The following is an 18,803-nucleotide window of genomic DNA, read 5'->3' on the forward strand; positions in this document are numbered from 1 at the left end:
GATATTTGGTGCCTATTATTTTGAATAACACTAACTTTTGAGTTTGGTGTTTTGTTTTCTTTATTTGTTTCATGTGTGTAGAGATCAAGAGGAAACACAGAACAACCACGACAACCACCAAATAACCTGGAACTTTGGTTGTCCCAAATCGCTAATGATGAGGAATTAGAAGAACGTTTTACGATAGTGAGAGCCCGTCCGATCGAACGAACATATTATTTGGATTGTACGCCACTTACAGCGTTGGGTAATAATATTGTTAGAACATTGCATCAGTATTTGTGGGTAACATATGCGGGTCAAGAGTTGAGGTCATACGAAAGGTTATTTGAAATTCGTGAAGATATTTTTGAACAGTTGACTATCGAGTTCTTTTCAACGGTTAATTGTCAACCGCGAGCCTCTCCGACCGAGGCAGATTTCTTGACATTCAGGTTAGGTGGGTTAGAGCGTAGCATGAGTAAGATTGGGGTAGCTCGGGCGTTAGATTTGTATCCCGAGTTGAATGACAATGATTTAAAGTGGTTTTTGATTCAATGCAAAGTGTTTGGGCAGGAGGCTTTTAGTGAGAGTGATTATTGGCCAACAGTAGCGAAGGAAACCGCGGGTGCTTTTAGTTCCAGTTGAAGTGTTCAGTCAATGTTACGACTTCCGGAGGACCGAATGATTTTCAAGATGATTGCTCATATGTTCATGGCTAGAGGAAATGCAAATGAGATTTAGCGACGGGACCTTTGGATTCTACAGCAGATTAAATTGAGAGAGCGAATTGATGTCCCTTGTATGTTAGGAGTGTGGTTACAAGAGATTGGAACGGATAAACCAACGGAATGCCCGTTGTTAGGTGGGCATTTGGTCACTAGGTTTGCTCGGGCATTTTCAGTCCCGACTAATAGGTGTGATATGTTGGGGGTTGAGGCGATGCCCACTAATATTCTATTTTTCTCTAAAGCTGAATTTATCAGGAGAGGTCCAACAGGTTGGGTTTTATGGGAGGATGAGCAAAAACAACCAGGTGGCGGTGCTGGACGCGGTCGCGAACGTGGAGTTAGTCGATCCACGTATGAGGCAGGTAGTTCGAGTGCAAACGTACCGGGTACGTGGTCCCTCAGTGAAGAAAGTTGGGATTCTCTGGTTAACAGCATTGATGGTATGCATTTGGAGTATCGGGATAGTCGGTCAGCGTATAATGCTCAGGTTGAGCATAACCAGAGGATGTTGGAGGAGCAACGATGGCATAATGACGATATGAGGGTTTGGCATGAGAACAGTTATGCGCTGATTAACACAGCGCTGGGACAGTTCGGAACGGAGGTTAGTAACTTGGGTGAGCATGTTAATAGGGTCGAGTATGATGTGAGGGGTATTCGGGCTCACAATCAGTGGGAGATGCATCAGAGGCAAATTCAGAGACAGATACGTCAGAATCCGGAAGCTTATATTCCGACACGGACTACCATTCCTGATTATACAGCCGTTACTCCTCTGAGGCCAGATCCGTCATATGACCCGTACCAGGCTTACAAGGACACTTATGGTGTGGATTGGGACCCTTTCAGAGATTTATGGCCGAGAGAATGATTGGTTGCGCATGTTTTTGTTGTCATTTGTTTAAAACTATTTCCTTTTCATTGGTCTGTATTTGGATAATTATGTATTCTGCTTATGTACTTTGAAACTTAATTTGGGGGCAAGGCATTTTTGCATCGGGTGGTGCCACCTTGTCCTGTTATGTAGTTTTTGGTTTTTCTTTTCTTAGGTTTGTTGGTGAAACGATTTTCAAGTCTGGCATTAAGTTCAGCAAAACTACATGATTGATGATATTGGTGTGATGATCGGGAATGGACGATGTTCTTATGCTGGCAGTCTGTTCAGCTCCATCTGTCACTGGTATTTCGCGATCAGTGGTTAAGCTCGATAAGTTTTTATATTTTCTTTCTCACATAACCCTTTCGATTTTAATCTATTTTTGATCTCAAGTGATGGGGACATTACTTGATCTCAAGTGTGGGGTGGGGGATGTAAAATCTCTCGGGTTGGTTGTTAATGGAATCATCATCATAGTAGTTTTAATCTAAAAAGACTTGACGTTTCACGGGTTTTTGTCGTAAAAAAAATTGAAAAATTAGGGGAAAAATAAAAAAAAAATAGAAAAGTTAGTTTAAGAATAAAAAAAAAGTAGAAAAACAATTGAAAATTCGGCCAAAACCTTTGTTATGAAAATTGGTTTTGATTTGGCTTGGTATTTTATGGCATATTTCGTGATTTCAAAGAAGCCAAAACCTTTGTTCCACATATTCATTTTCTTGGACATGAAATCCTACGAGTTCGGGGAACTCAATAGTAGGTCACATGTACCAAAACGGGTGTAAACCGTGAGAGTGCGGTGATTGCATAGCGTGATTGTGACCGAATCACGTGCCAGATCAAAAACTTTTGGTTACTTGGTATAGCAGACTTCCGAAACTATACCATTTTATTATTACATCATCTAATGGTGTGATACTGTGGGAAGAGGAGCCTTGAGCTTCACCAGTGTTGTCCTTTTTAGGAACAATAGCTACGTGCTTGTGTTTACTTAGACAACACAACCTATAGTCAAAAGCTATGGCACCCAAAGGTTTTTGGGATTTATCGGAAGGGTAGTATCTACTTCCTACCTTTCTTAAAACAAGCATAAAAGCTTGTCATGTGGGAAGTCGGCAACTTGGAATTAATTCCAACCACGTTCATTACTATTGAATGTGAAATCCTACGAATTCTTTAAGAATTCAATCGTAGGTCACTTGCACCAAGGCGGGTGTCAACCGTATAAACGGTGATTGTATCGTGTGGTCAAAACCGGGCCATGCGCAAGATCGAAAACTTTAATAGGGCGATCCTCATTGTTTCTCCTAACAAGGACAATGTTGCACCCGACCACTTTACATAACCCGAGGAGTAAAGTCTCCAAATCGACACACTTGCTGATTTATTTCAGAAGCTGTAGTCCAGACCAGTTGTAGGGTGACGAAAAATCTTGAAAAGTCATTGCTAAAATCGACTGGAAATCTACCAGGCCTCAACATCAAACAGGGAAACTGGTAGTCAGACTTATCTCGATGAGGGAGATCTGTCTCGTCAAATGGGAAGCGCACCATGATACACAATTCTGTGATTGATCAGATTCCCAGTTGGATAACCTCCGAAAAGGTAAGATATCAGCTTTTAAGCCTGATGAACTTCAATATTTATGATTGACTTAATGGATTAGATGATTACCTCATGATTATTGATGATATCTGGACGTAATGTGTATCCTCCTAAGCACATTATTTTCTTACCGACATCTCACGATATTAGGTACTGTGGGAGGCATTGGCTTGACCAATTGCGGGGTAGCCCGTGAGTTCTTTTTGGCATATGCGTTCGATTGTCATATCTTGGGTGTTTGGCTCCCACTTGATTCCCGGTTCCTTTGAATACTTACATTATGGTTCGAGATTCTTTGCCTCATTTTATTTGGTACGCTATTCAAGACTATATTTAGCTACTTAGTTCATATTTGATTGTTTAAGGATTGGAAAGTTAATTTCGGGGGAATGCAAGTGGGAGGTATGGGTGATATTTACTCCAAAATCGTGCCCATGCTAGATGATGGTTTATTGGTTGTTCGTTTAGTTCTACATACATGTTTGAAGAAGTTATCATATGGTAGAAGATTATTTTCGAGTTTAATTGCTTGAGGACAAGCAAAACTCTAGTGAGGGGTTGTTTGATATCACATATTTAATACACGTTTTCCTTAGCGATATCAATCACATTTTGGTCCTTTTGGATACGATTTGGTATTATTTCGATAAGTGTTTGAGTTCTAAGACCAAGAAGATGAAATTTGAAGTTATTTGACGGTTTTAGTGATTTTCTATGGAAACGAGTGAAATATATTGGTTCGATGCGAGTTTGGATGAATTTAATGAGTTTTCAGCTCGGAATCAGCAAAAAGGGGCCTGGAGCGCCGCTCAGAAAGGTGGAGTGCCGCTCCAGTCGGCAGGAAATTGAGTTCGAGAGTTTTCAGAATGCCAGAGATCAGGTTTCAATGATATGGAGCGCCGCTCCACCTTATGTCGGCTTCAGAATTTTACTATTTAAAGGCCGAATTTTTACCCTAATTAATCATTATTGCATCCAGACGAATTTCAGCAGCTTTTTGACGAAAAAGGGTAATTTTTGGGGAATCCCAAGATCATTCTAACACCTCAATCATTCCGAAAACGCGTCTCGGTCCGTTCATCATTCAAGAACACAATTTTCATTAGGTTTTATTCTTATCATCATAATGAATACTCTTAATTGTTTATTTGTGAATTTGGTTTTAGCTATGATTGTTGGCTAAGCACTTTAATGTTTGTCTAGATTGAATATTCGTATGTGTTTGGATGATACTTTAATGTTTAATTTGATTAATGCATGATAATTATGAGTTTTGATTAAGAACCATTTTTGTGGGTGATAATTATTGTTGCGAGGCTTGATTAGTGATCTTGTTTGAACAAAGGGAGCCCTGTTTCAAGTTAGTACACTAATTTCCAATTGATTTGTCTTAACCAATTGGGTGCTTACTGGACCAAGGGGGTAAACTGGGTAACATAGATTGAACAAAATATGGGTGAATTGTGTGGAGCGAACGCGTAACCAATTGAATCTTAATCTTATAGTTAGTTAATTACTAAGTCACAAACAAAAGAGGTCTTTGGTGAAAGGGAACCCTAAGCCAATAAATTCTAGTTGACGTGTTTGCTACAAGAGAACTCTAGGTAAACCGACTCTGTAGTTGCATGTATTGATAAATTGAACTAGTGCTTAATAACAAATCATCCGACACTGCGAATAGGAGATCTAGGCGAACATTCTTTTATCTATTGAATTCAAATATCTTTACTTTTCGTTGAGTCTGCATTTATTTTCTATAAACTTAAAAACACAAAAATATTGTCTTTTACTTTTAATCTATCCTTGATTTGGCTAATCGTTAAATAGCCATGATGTTAAAGCTAAGGGGTATAAAATACTATTAAATTTTAGCAGGAAATACTATTAAATACGATACAATTTTACACAAGATATTTATTTATTTATAGAATGGATATACTTAAACCTTGCTACAACACTTATAGGCAGTGTACCTAATCGTACAGTAGTGTAGTTTTTAGTAAGTCCGGTTCGTTCCACAGGGAAATCTTTAAACAAAGCTCAACGCTATATTAGTTTACTTTTATTAAAAATACAAATATATATATAAGTAATATTATTATTATAAAAGGGGGGTTTTTACCGTTTAATGACCGGTTTGTCGATTTTAAGACTTTAGTCGCAGTTAAAACCTAATGTAAAATATAAAATAAATACAAGACTTAAATTAAAGCGTAAAGTAAATAACGATAATGAAATTGCGAATAATAAAAGTGCGATAAAATAAAATTGCGATAATTAAAAAGTACGATAATTAAAAGTGCGATTAAATAACAATAAATAAAAGTGCGATAATTAGAAGTGCAATTAAATATAAAATAAAGGAAATTAAATATGAAATAAAAGAATTATGCTTATTTAAACTTCCGTAATCATGATGTTTGACGTGTTGATTTTAGTTTTATGCCCATGGGTTAATTGTCCTTTGTCCTGGATTATTTAATATGTCCGTCTGGTTTTTGTCCATAACAGTCCATCAGTCATAAATATAAAGTGCGAGTGTCCTCATCAAATTATTATTATACCCGAAGTTAAATATTCCAACTAATTGGGGATTCGAATTGTAACAAGGTTTTAATACTTTGTTTAATGAATACACCAGGTTATCGACTGCGTGTAAACCAAGGTTTTACTACTTTGTTAACAATTACACCAATTACCCTTGAATGTAATTTCACCCCTGTTTTAATTATTCTAGTGGCTATTAATCCATTCCCGTGTCCGGTTAAATGAACGATTATTCGTACATATAAATACCCTGCCCATCGTGTCCGATCGAGTGTATATGGTAATTTATAGGGACGCCCAATTGTAAATCTTTATATTAACATTAACAAACTTTCATTTAATTAAACAAATATAAAGCCCATTAATAGCCCATAGTCTAATTTCCACAAGTGTCGTTCTTTTGTCCAAACCCCAATTATGGTACAAAGCCCAATTACCCAATTTTAGTAATTAGCCCAACATCATGATTACTTCGTTTTAAATAAGCATAATAATAACTTAGCTACGAGACATTAATATAAAAAGGTTGAACATAACTTACAATGATTAAAAATAGCGTAGCGTTACACGGACAGAATTTCGACTTACACCCTTACAACATTCGCTAACATACCCTTATTATTAGAATTAAAATTAAAATTAAAATATAAATTATATATATATATATAAGTTTTACGTATGAATGAGGAAGAAAAGATGATGATTTTTGATCAGAATTCGGTTGGCTTTATAGCCAGAGTTGAAATTTGGGGCTCCGCGACTCGCGGCAAAATCCCCTTCAAACTCCGCGAGTCGCGGAGATAGTATTTACAGCTCAGTCCTTGGAGTTTTCTCTGCCGACGGTTTTTTATATATAAATATAATATATATATAATTAATATAATTAATTATATATTATATTATATTTATATACATAGTTAACTTGTAATTTTTAGTCCGTTGCGTCGAGCGTTAAGAGTTGACTCTGGTCCCGGTTCCGGATTTTCGAACGTCCTCGCGTACAATTTAATATCTTGTACTTTGTGTTTTGAATCTTGTACTTTTGTAATTTCGAGACGTTTCTTATCAACAATTGGAACCTTTTTGATTGTCTTTTGTACTTTTGAGCTTTTTGGTCGTTTGCGTCTTCAATTCGTCGAATCTGTCTTTTGTCTTCACCTTTTATTATTTAAACGAATATCACTTGTAAATAGAACAATTGCAACTAAAAGCTTGTCTTTCTTGAGGAATAATGCTATGAAATATATGTTCGTTTTTAGCATTATCAAATATTCCCACACTTGAGCGTTGCTTGTCCTCAAGCAATATCGTCTTGAAATACTAGAATCACTTCTTTATTCTTCACACTTTGTACATCAGTGATTTCTATACGGCGGTATAAACAATGGTAGTAACGATATGGTTTACAGTCCCACATGACTATAAAAATTTAGATCCATTAAGGAAATTGGATCTTTATGAAAATATTTGATCTTTTGAAATCTAGTTTTTACCCTCGATAAGTTTTCCGGAATAACCCTTTACCGGTGTTTGCAAAATATTTTTGTGGGTTTGGTGGGTTTCAGATTTGAAAATTTTAGCTCAAAACTTGCGGTTTTGTGTCACCCACTTGCTAACCTTGTATTTGGAAAGCAACACGTCCAGTTTACTTGTTCCGTATATTACCTTTCGGCAAACTACCGTCCGGTTGTAAAGGAAAGCGTTGAACAAGCAACTGTTAAGGCAATGTCCCGTGACATGCTTTTGATTATGGTCTATAACGTGTCGGACGCAATTACTATCCTTGGTAGGAGCAATAGTAAAGCTCACCCTTATAATTTTTCGGTCTGGCACAAGGTCCTGTCTTTGACCATGCTATGCAACCACCGTTCTTACGGTTGACACCCGATTTAGTTCAGGTGACCTAATGAATTCCAGGTGAATTCCTAGGATTTTACGTTCAATGGTAATGAACGCATTGAAAATAGGGTTTTCAGAAAACAAATCGGTTTGTAATTTTTGATCAAAATATTTTCTCGTTCAAGCTCGAGTTTAGATATCATTGAATTCCATGAGTTTGAATTCTCAATCTTTAAGGTCAATCTCTAGGATTGAGTAATATCAGTCTTAAAAGCTGATTTTAAATCTTTAAGGAGATTATCCTTTCTGGGGATCTGATTCATTAGTCTTATCCAGCTAATTTGCATGGTGCCCCCCCCATTGTACGAGATAAATCCTTCTCATGGTTAGGATAAATCTGACCACTTGGCGACCCTGTTTAATGCTGAGGTCCGTGGATTTCTTGCTGATTTTAGTGATGACTTTTCTAGATTTTTCGTCAACCTACAGCTGGTCTGGACGACAACTTCATGACCTAAATCAAGAAGCGCGTTTCTTTTTAGGAAGACTTTACTTCCTTTTAATGATGGAATTGATTCATCGTGTAGATCCATCTCTTCTTTTCTTTCATTGGGTAAAACAGTTTAGTTTAGTTCAAAGCAAAAGTATTTTCAGTTATTTGTTACAGATATATGTGACATATGTTTAAAATAACTTGGTAAATTTTCCCACACTTGGCTTTTATTTTCCTTTTTATCGTCCTCTATTCCATTTTAAATGAATTTTGACATTTTAGTTTGTTTCTTAATTTATGTCCTTTCCGAGGTAACAATAATTTCGGTGTTAAAACCTAGTTTTATCGTTCATAAATATGTATAAACATGATTTTGAATTCATTTAATTGAAAATTTTGAACCATTTTACTAGAATTGGGTAGTCAGTATATAAGACTAGGGCTGTTCTTTTTTATCAGAGAGCACTAGATTCTAATATAACTACTGCTTTATTAGTATTTTTAATGGTAACCAAGTGTTTAATATAAAAATTTTAAAATCCGAAAGAATTTAACCCCTTCCCACACTTAAGATCTTGCAATGCCCTCATTTGCAAGAAATCAGTAACAATTTAAATTATTGAGGGTGATTTGTGTGAAAATGATTAAATTTTTACCAAAGTTTCCAAATATATTGGCGTTTGTTTGCTGAATGATAAATGGTGCACATCATTTGTTCATTCCGTCTTGTTGTTATTTCACATATATTTTGCATCTTGTCGTCAAAATTACTTGCTTTTGCTGAACTTAATGCCAGTCTTTGAAAATGCGTTGTTTTACCCTGTTGTGTACATAAGATAAACTGCAAACATATATACATATTTTTGAAGTTTGGTATATTACCCCACATTCAAAAATTATTAAAATCTAAGAATAAAAGTTAGATAAAAATGATTACAATATTAACAAAAATATTAAATGTATCAATAATTACAAATTACAAAATAAAAAAAAATAATAATAAGTAAACTAAGGATGATATTGGTACCAATAGGGGTTCCAGGCATAACCATAAGTGCTATAGAATGCTTCGGCAGGGTCATACGTAGGATATGGTGGCTGCATCTCTATCGACCAAGGAGGGAAGACGGGTTTCGGTGTAGGAATATAGTTTCTACCTATATGTTGGCAATGCGCTATGATCTGGTTCTGATGAACTTGCCAATCTTCAAATGCTCTCTGTCTAGCATTTTCGTATTCCTGAGAAGCTATAAACCTATGCATTTCTTGCATCTCATTCCCCCCTCCTACATTACCTTGTTCCTGGTTTCTCTCCACCTGTGGATGTCTACCATGGTATCGTACTGCGGCGTTATTTCGCCGCTTCAAAACTTTCGCACCATGGTATACATTTAAACCTATAGTGTCGCGGGGTTCCGGCTCTTCTAGTAATAATCCCCCCCGACTTATATCCACACCGAGATATTCACCAATCAAAGTAATAAAAATACCACCTCCTATTATGCTATGTTGGCGCATCCCCCGAACCATAGCTGATAAATAATAACCCACACAATATGGTATACTTACAGCGCTCTGTGGGTCTCGAATACACATATGGTAAAACAAATCTTGTTCATTTACCTTTTCTTTGTTTTTACCCCTTTGTGTAATCGAATTAGCTAAAAACCTATGTATTACTCTTAATTCGGCTCTATCTATATCCAAATAAGAGTAGTTTCCCCCTTTGAAACGGTGATGGCTTGTCATTTGACTCCACACACCGTGTGTATCAAAATTTTCATCTATCTTTCTACCGTTTAGTATCAATCCTCTACAATCGGCAGACGCTAACTCCTCAGGCGTATATATACGTAAAGCCTGAGCCATGTCCAGTAAAGACATGTGGCGCATCGAACCGCCTAACAAAAATCTAATAAAAGAACGATCGGTTAAACTAGCTACCCGATCATTCAACTCTATACTACATAACAACTCTTCACACCATACTTTATATACAGGTCTGCGTATGGTGAATAAACATATCCAGTCATTAAAAGAAGAATTACCATACCTCTTTACAAGTAATTCCCTAATTGGCCCGGCCAATTCTACAGCTTCTAAGGGTCCCCATTCTATGACCCTCGGTACCTCAACAACCTTAGAGTGAAGAGTATGCAAACCCCGTTGATATTTTGGATAATCTATCCAAAGTCTGTCAAATCTCAGGTTCGGGTGCAACTCTTCCAAATGCATATCGGAAAAGGTCATGACTGGATGAGGTACATCCTGCTTGTAGTAGTTATCTACCTCCTGTTGTTCCAAATTCTCAGCAGGAGCATGGCGGGCTTGGGATGAAGATTCACCCCTTTCATTCTGCAAAACACATCAAACACAAATTTTGTGCATCCAAATATGCATTAGTGTCAGCAAAATCATCAATCAAAATAATTACAATGACATTATCAATTTATATCAAACTTAAGCTTATTTTCACATTTTTATCAAATCTACACTTTTTCAAATAAGCATATACGAAAATTTTCGCCAAGTTCATAAGCATTCAACTTAAATAACATGTCAAAATAATCATTACTAGCAATCAAACAAGTCTCAAATGGCATTGTCTTTCAAAAATCAAATTCATGAATTTTAGACTTGAAAAAGTCCACTTTAATTCTCAAAATCATGTTTAGGCTCAAAGTTTTGATCATTTAACTACCTAGACATGTTACACTACTCAATTTAGCAACAATTCATGACAAAAATCGGCCATAACCTGTTTATATCAAAAAGCCCCAAATTGCTCAAGAACACAAACCCTAGATTATTCAAAATTTGAAGTTTAAGGCTTCTAATCATGTTAAACAACATCAATCTAGGTTATACAAGCATAATACATAAACAATTTAAGTCTAATTACACTAAAAAGCATCAAAATCAAATTGGGGAAAAAATAGCTCAAGAACACTAAAATTCGAATTAAATGGTGTTTAGGTGTAGAAATTTACCGTTTTTCTTGAGAAATTCTTAGATAGCATCCTTCTTAACATGATTTTAGCAAAAAATTTGGTGATTAACGGTTAAAAATTGGGATTTTTGGGGGTGATTTTCGGGTTTTTCGGGGTGTTTTTCGCTGTGAAATTCGCAGTGTTTTTGTGTGGGAGTTGATCAGTTCGTGCAGCTCTTTTATTTTTTTTTTTCTGGGTTTTGGTCCCTCCGCGAGTCGCGGAGGTTTTGTACTTCAAACTCCGCGAGTCGCGGAGTTTGCTCTTTTTTTTTTTTTTTTTTTTTTTTTATAATCTTTAACTTATAAAACAATTAAGAAATTAATTTTAACATTTTGTTTCCCTTGTTATTTAGGACGAGGTCGTTTCGGATCGATGTCCTAGTCCGTCCCTCGACAAAATTTTAAAATTTGTCTTTTTGTAGCGATTGTTTTAAAAGCTAAGATTTTTGGGTTTTTTAAATGTTTTTGGCATACTCTAATTCAATAAGATTAAAAATAATGATAATAAAAGTTCTCGTCCCTCCCTCGGGTAAAGCAATTTCAGTTCAAAGACCTAGTCTTCAACTTACGACGAATTTTAAAAATCATATTCTTAACTTAATGAGATAAAGTAAATTTTTGTTTTTAAATTCACACAACATAAATATAAAATTCAAAATTAATATTAAAAATTCACACCAAACTCAAAATTTAAAATGCATAAAATTAAAAATTAATATTTTAAAAATTAAAAATTCACACCAAACTTAATTTAAAAATTTATAAATTCATATCAAACTTATATTAATTTTTCAAATATTTACAATTTTAAATATATTGTTTTTACAAAGTTTACAATATTAATTTAAGATTTAAATATTAATTTTAAAAACATGGTAAAAATAAAATTAAAAATATTTTTGTCTTTTTATCCCACTTTAATCAATCAAATATTATCAAAAATATGCGCCCCTCTTTTCGGTAAAGTAATTTCGGTTCCAAGACCTAATTTAACTCATGACGAATTTTTGAAATATTTTGGGTTGATTGATTAAAGATATTTATACCTTAAGAATAAACGTTAAATTTCGCAGTGATGTAATAAATTTTTGAATGATATCAATAATTTCGGTCGCCAAACCTAATTTTATTCAATACCAATTTAATACTTTTTAGCGAACAAATTAGCGTTTATTATCAAAAGGTTAAAAATAAAAATAAAAATAAAAACTGTACAGACATACCTGTGAAATAGATTTCTTAGTTATATGATCTATTATATTCATAAGATAGTCGGTTTAATTGATTTTCCATGGCTCCATAGGCGTAACCTCGAGCATTCAGTGTCTTTTCTTCTAAACATATGAACGGTCCGTCTCTGCATAAAGTAACAAATTCGGTATTTGAATAGGTTTGATTATTTGAACATTTACCTCCATGTGACCATTTTCCGCATTTGTGACATCGTTCTAGGTGTCGTGCTCTTCTTTTCGCTGCGGATTTTGATTTTCCTTTACCAAATTGTAACTTATTATCTTCGCATCTGGATTCTTTTCTAACTCCGTCCATTCTTTCTCTGATTACTGATACTATTTCACTCGGTAGTATGTCATTATTTCTTTTAGTGATCAAAGCGTGTAGCATTAGACCATGGTTTAGTTCACAGGCAGTCTTCATTTTGTAAAAACCTAAAAAAATAAAAATTCAGAATGGGGGGAGAAGACTAGTTCTTTAGGGTCTGCTAGGGAAAGACCATACGTGTTCCATTTTCGAGAACTACACGAAAACAGACAATCTAACTCTAACAGAAATACATATTATCCTTTAAAGACTTGATTCTCCCCACACTTAGTTAGCTGTGGTGTCGAAATTGTGATTAACTTCGTTGTCGACTTCCATCGGACCATGTATGTAATGTTTAACTCTGTGACCATTAACTTTAAATTCAATCCCATTTGAATTTATCAATTCTATCGTTCCGTATGGGAAAACTCTTTTGACTATGAATGGTCCAGACCATCTTGATTTCAATTTTCCAGGAAATAGCTTGAATCGTGAATTGAAAAGAAGAACTCTGTCTCCTTCTTTAAATTCTTTTGAACTTCTGATTCTTTTATCATGCCATTTCTTCGTTCTTTCTTTATAGATTAACGAATTTTCGTATGCTTCATGTCTTAATTCTTCTAATTCGTTTAGTTGACTTAATCGTAGACGTCCGGCTTCATGTAAATCAAGATTACATGTCTTCAAAGCCCAAAATGCTTTGTGTTCAATTTCTACTGGAAGATGACATGCTTTTCCATAAACAAGTCTAAAAGGTGTGGTTCCAATTGGAGTTTTGTAGGCTTTTCTAAAAGCCCAGAGTGCATCCTCCAATTTAATGGACCATTCCTTCGGATTTGATCCTACGGTTTTCTCTAGAATACGTTTTAAAGCTCGGTTGGTATTTTCAACTTGTCCACTTGTTTGTGGATGATATGCGGTGGAGATTTTATGAGTTACTCCATATCTTTTAAGAACTTTCTCAAGTTGATTATTACAGAAATGAGTACCCCGATCACTTATTAAAGCTTTCGGTGTTCCAAACCTTGCAAAAAGACGTTTTAGAAAGTTGACTACAACTCGTGCATCGTTAGTTGGGAGAGCTTGTGCTTCCGCCCATTTAGATACATAATCAATGGCTACGAGTATATATAGATTATTATGAGATTTTGGAAATGGACCCATAAAGTCAATACCCCAAATGTCAAATACTTCACATACTTGGATGACATTTTGTGGCATTTCATCACGTTGACTTATTTTTCCGGTCCTTTGACATGCATCACAGGATTTGCAAAGAAGGTGTGCGTCTTTGTAAATTGTAGGCCAATAGAATCCAGCTTCATAAACTTTTCTTGCTGTTAGTTGAGGCCCATAATGCCCTCCTGTTGGTCCTGTGTGACAATGGTTTAATATTTTACTAGCTTCATCTTCAAATACACATCGGCGTATTATTCCATCGGGACAACTTTTAAACAGATGTGGATCTTCCCAGAAATAGTGTTTTATATCACTGAAGAATTTCTTTCGTCTTTGGTACGATAATCCTTTTTCAAGGAATCCACAAACTAAGTAGTTTGCATAGTCTGCAAACCATGGGATTTCTTTATAATCTATCTTCAATAGATATTCATCAGGAAAGTTGTCTTGTATGGCCGATTCATTTAGAACTTCTAATTCGGGATTTTCAAGACGAGAAAGATGATCAGCGGCGAGATTTTCTGCTCCTCTTTTATCTCGGATTTCAATATCAAACTCTTGTAAGAGTAAGATCCAACGGATTAATCTTGGTTTAGCATCTTGTTTTGAAAATAGGTATCTAAGAGCAGAATGGTCGGTATAGACCACCGTTTTTGCTAGAACGAGATATGATCGAAATTTGTCAAAAGCAAAGACAATAGCAAGGAGTTCTTTTTCAGTAGTTGTATAGTTCGTTTGTGCTCCTTGTAATGTCTTACTAGCATAATATATAGGTTGAAATCGTTTTTCAATCCTTTGTCCTAAAACGGCTCCCATTGCAAAATCACTTGCATCGCACATTAGTTCAAATGGTAGATTCCAATTTGGTGTTATCATGATCGGTGCATTAGTGAGTTTTTCTTTAAGAATATTAAAAGATTTGATACACTCATCTGAAAAGATGAATGGCGCATCCTTTTCTAGGAGTTTATTCATAGGAGTGGCAATTTTAGAAAAATCTTTTATGAAACGTCGGTAAAAACCGGCATGCCCTAGAAAACTCCTAACTCCTCTAACATTTGTGGGATGTGGAAGTTTAGCAATTACATCTACTTTAGCTCTATCCACTTCAATTCCTTCTTTTGAAATTTTATGTCCAAGAACGATGCCTTCTTTAACCATGAAATGGCATTTCTCCCAATTAAGTACTAGATTTGATTTTTCGCATCTAATTAGCATTCGTTCCAGATTAACTAGACATGATTTAAATGTATCACCGAAGACTGAAAAGTCATCCATGAATACTTCCATGCATTCTTCTATCATGTCGTGAAAAATCGCCATCATGCACCTTTGAAAGGTTGCAGGGGCGTTACAAAGTCCAAATGGCATGCGTTTGTAAGCAAAAGTACCATAAGGGCACGTGAATGTGGTTTTCTCTTGGTCTTCGGGTGCTATTGGAATTTGAAAATATCCGGAAAATCCATCTAGAAAACAATAGTAACTATTTTCGGCTAATCTTTCCAACATTTGATCTATGAAAGGTAAGGGAAAGTGATCTTTTCTGGTGGCTTCATTTAATTTTCTATAATCAATACATACACGCCATCCTGTTACAGTCCTAGTAGGAATAAGCTCATTTTTCTCATTTGTGATAACAGTCATGCCACCCTTCTTAGGTACGCATTGAACTGGGCTTACCCATGGACTATCAGAAATTGGATATATCAAACCTGCATCTAGCAGTTTAATAATCTCTTTCTTAACTACATCTTGCATATTAGGATTTAGTCTTCGTTGGCGTTGCACATACGTTTTATGACCTTCTTCCATAAGGATTTTATGTGTGCAATACGAAGGACTTATTCCTTTAATATCATGAATCTTCCATGCAATGGCTGGTTTATGAGCTTTCAACACAGAAATGAGTTGTGATTTCTCATTTTCAGTAAGAGAAGACGATATTATTACAGGTAATTCAGATTCACCATGTAAATAAGCGTATTCCAAATGGTTTGGAAGTGGCTTTAACTCTAATTTCGGAGGTTCTTCTATCGATGATTTATATCGATATCTGTCTTCTTCTTTTAGCATTTGAATTTCTTCTGTTGTTGGTTCATATCCATTAGCTATAAGTGTAGCTAACATTTTAGCTTCATCAATTGGTTCATTACCTTCTCCTAAAGAACATTCTCCTGTTCCTTGTAATTCTGGAAATTCTTCTAATAATTCTGCATGTGCATCTATAGTTTGAATATAATAACATGTATCATCTGCAGATTGTGGTTGTTGCATTGCTCTATCAACTGAAAAGGTAACACTCTCATCCTCTATACTTAGGGTCAGTTTCTTACCGAACACGTCTATCATTGCTTTAGCCGTGTTTAAGAATGGTCTTCCTAATATGAGAGGAACTTGAGAATCTTCTTCCATGTCCAAAACAACAAAATCTACTGGAAATACTAAAGTACCAACTTTAACTAGCATGTTCTCCATTATCCCTCTAGGATATTTTATTGATCGGTCGGCTAGTTGTATACTTATTCTTGTTGGTTTCAATTCTCCAAGGTCTAGTTTAGCGTATAGTGAATACGGCATTAGATTTATACTAGCACCTAAGTCTGCCAATGCTTCTATTGAACTAAGACTACCCAGAAAACATGGAATTGTGAAACTTCCTAGATCAGATAATTTTTCTGGTATCTTATTCAACAGCACTGCTGAACAATTAGCATTCATAGTAACAGCCGAAAGTTCTTCCATTTTCTTTCTATTCGTGATCAGATCTTTCAAGAATTTAGCATATCTAGGCATTCCTGAAATCACATCAATGAAAGGAAGATTTACATTTATCTGTTTAAACATATCCAAAAATTTGGATTGCTCTGCTTCAAGTTTTTCTTTCTTCATTTTACTCGGGTAAGGAAGTGGTGGTTGGTATGGTTTAACATAAGGTTTATCCTTAACTGTGTTATCTTCATTAACCTTTTCAACTACCGGTTCTTTTTCCTTATCTTGATCAGGTTGTGGTTCTTGTGGAGTAGGAATAGTTTCATCAGAAGTTACAGGTATTTCAAGTGATTTAAGTGTTGTACCACTTCTTGTGGTAATAGCTTTAGCTGTTTCATTCCGGGGGTTAGCATTTGTATCACTAGGTAAACTTCCCGGTTTTCTTTCACCTATTAACCTTGCTAGGTTACTTACTTCTTGTTCCAGATTTTGAATAGAAGCTTGTTGATTTCTAAATGCTTGAGCATTTTGTTCATTAGTTTGTTTTTGAGATGTGAAAAACTGCGTTTGAGTTTCAACTAGCTTCGTCATCATATCTTCTAAATTTGGTTTTTTATCATCGGTTTGTTGTGGTGGTTTGTTTTGAAAATTCGGTCTTTGCTGATTGTAAGTATTATTGGATACTTGTTGATTGCTAGGACCTTGTTGGTTGTTGTATGGAATATTTCGGTTATAATTCTGGTTTTGATTGTAAATCGGTCTTGGCGGTTGATAATTATTCTGATAATTATTTCCAGGCCTTTGGTTTATGTATGAAATATTCTCTCTTTGTTCCATTGTTAATTCAATACTGAGACAATCTTTTGTCAAATGTGGTCCTCCACACTGCTCACAACTAATTCGTATAGCATGAATATCTTTAGTCATCTTTTCCATTCGTCTCTCGAAAGCATCTATCTTTGCCGAAATGGAATCTAAGTCATGGCTAGAATCGGCTCTAGCTGCTTTAGATGATCTAATGATATCTTTTTCTTGGTGCCACTCATGTGAGTGGGAAGCAGTATTATCAATAATTTTGTAAGCATCAGTTTCGGTTTTCTTCATAATAGAACCACCAGCTGCTATATCTATGTCTTTTCTTGTAGTGATGTCGCATCCTTGGTAGAATATTTGTACTATTTGGCAGGTGTCTAAACCATGTTGCGGACATCCTCTTAACAACTTTCCATATCTTGTCCACGCCTCATATAGAGTTTCATTTGGCTTCTGTGTGAACGTAACAATTTCTGCTTGAAGTCTTACGGCTTTAGATGCAGGAAAGAATTGTTTAAGAAATTTGTCAATTAAAACGTCCCATGTATCGATCGCCCCTTCAGGTAACGATTCCAACCAATCTTTGGCTTCTCCCTTTAAAGTCCAGGGAAATAACATGAGATATATCTGTTCATCCTCCACTTCTCGGATTTTAAATAGTGTGCAGATCCTATTAAAGGTACGTAGATGTTCATTTGGATCTTCCTTCGGCGCACCACTAAATTGGCATTGATTAGTCACCATGTGTAGAATTTGTCCTTTGATTTCATAATCTGGCGCATTAATGTCTGGATGAGTAATTGCGTGACCTTGGCCAGTGCGTTTAGCTCTCATTCGGTCTTCCATACTTAAAGGTTCCAGATTCTCCATAATTGAATTTGTTGAATCGGTATCACTAGATGATTCTGATTTAATGGTTCGTTCCTCAACAATCTCTGTTTGAATGATTGGTGGTTCCGGAGGAAAGTTTAGTGGTTCAGGATCTATGAACCGTTCCTGAATATTTTCCGGATTCTCAATTGTGAGGTCGGGTTCAAAAAATGGATTATCGGAAATTTGAACTGAAGTACTTGGTTGACTGGATGACGATTCTAAAGAAAAATCAACGGCGGTTATATTCGCTAAATGTCTTGATCTAGTTACAGGTGGTGAACGTACAAAAGGTGATGAACTTCTTGCTCGGTGCATTCACTGAATATCTTATTAGTTTTAAAAAGGAAAGAAAAATTATAATAAGTTATCCAATCAATAGACTTTTCTGATTTTGCCCACGTTTCGAATAGCCAAAAGATGCAGCAGAGGGGCAGGATTCGTTTGGTCTCAATATAATTGAGGACTGTTTGGCTCCAATAACCCGGTCCACGTACAAATCCAACTATTACTACGAACCAGAAAATTTTGATGTCTATTAATTTAACCACTTAAAATAAATTTTCGTAATTTTAAGAAATTTAGATAAGAAGTAGAAAAAATTCTAAGTCCTAAAAACTAGAATAGCGA

This window comes from Rutidosis leptorrhynchoides, chromosome 9, assembly GCF_046630445.1.
Source record: "Rutidosis leptorrhynchoides isolate AG116_Rl617_1_P2 chromosome 9, CSIRO_AGI_Rlap_v1, whole genome shotgun sequence".
Classification (NCBI taxonomy): domain Eukaryota; kingdom Viridiplantae; phylum Streptophyta; class Magnoliopsida; order Asterales; family Asteraceae; genus Rutidosis; species Rutidosis leptorrhynchoides.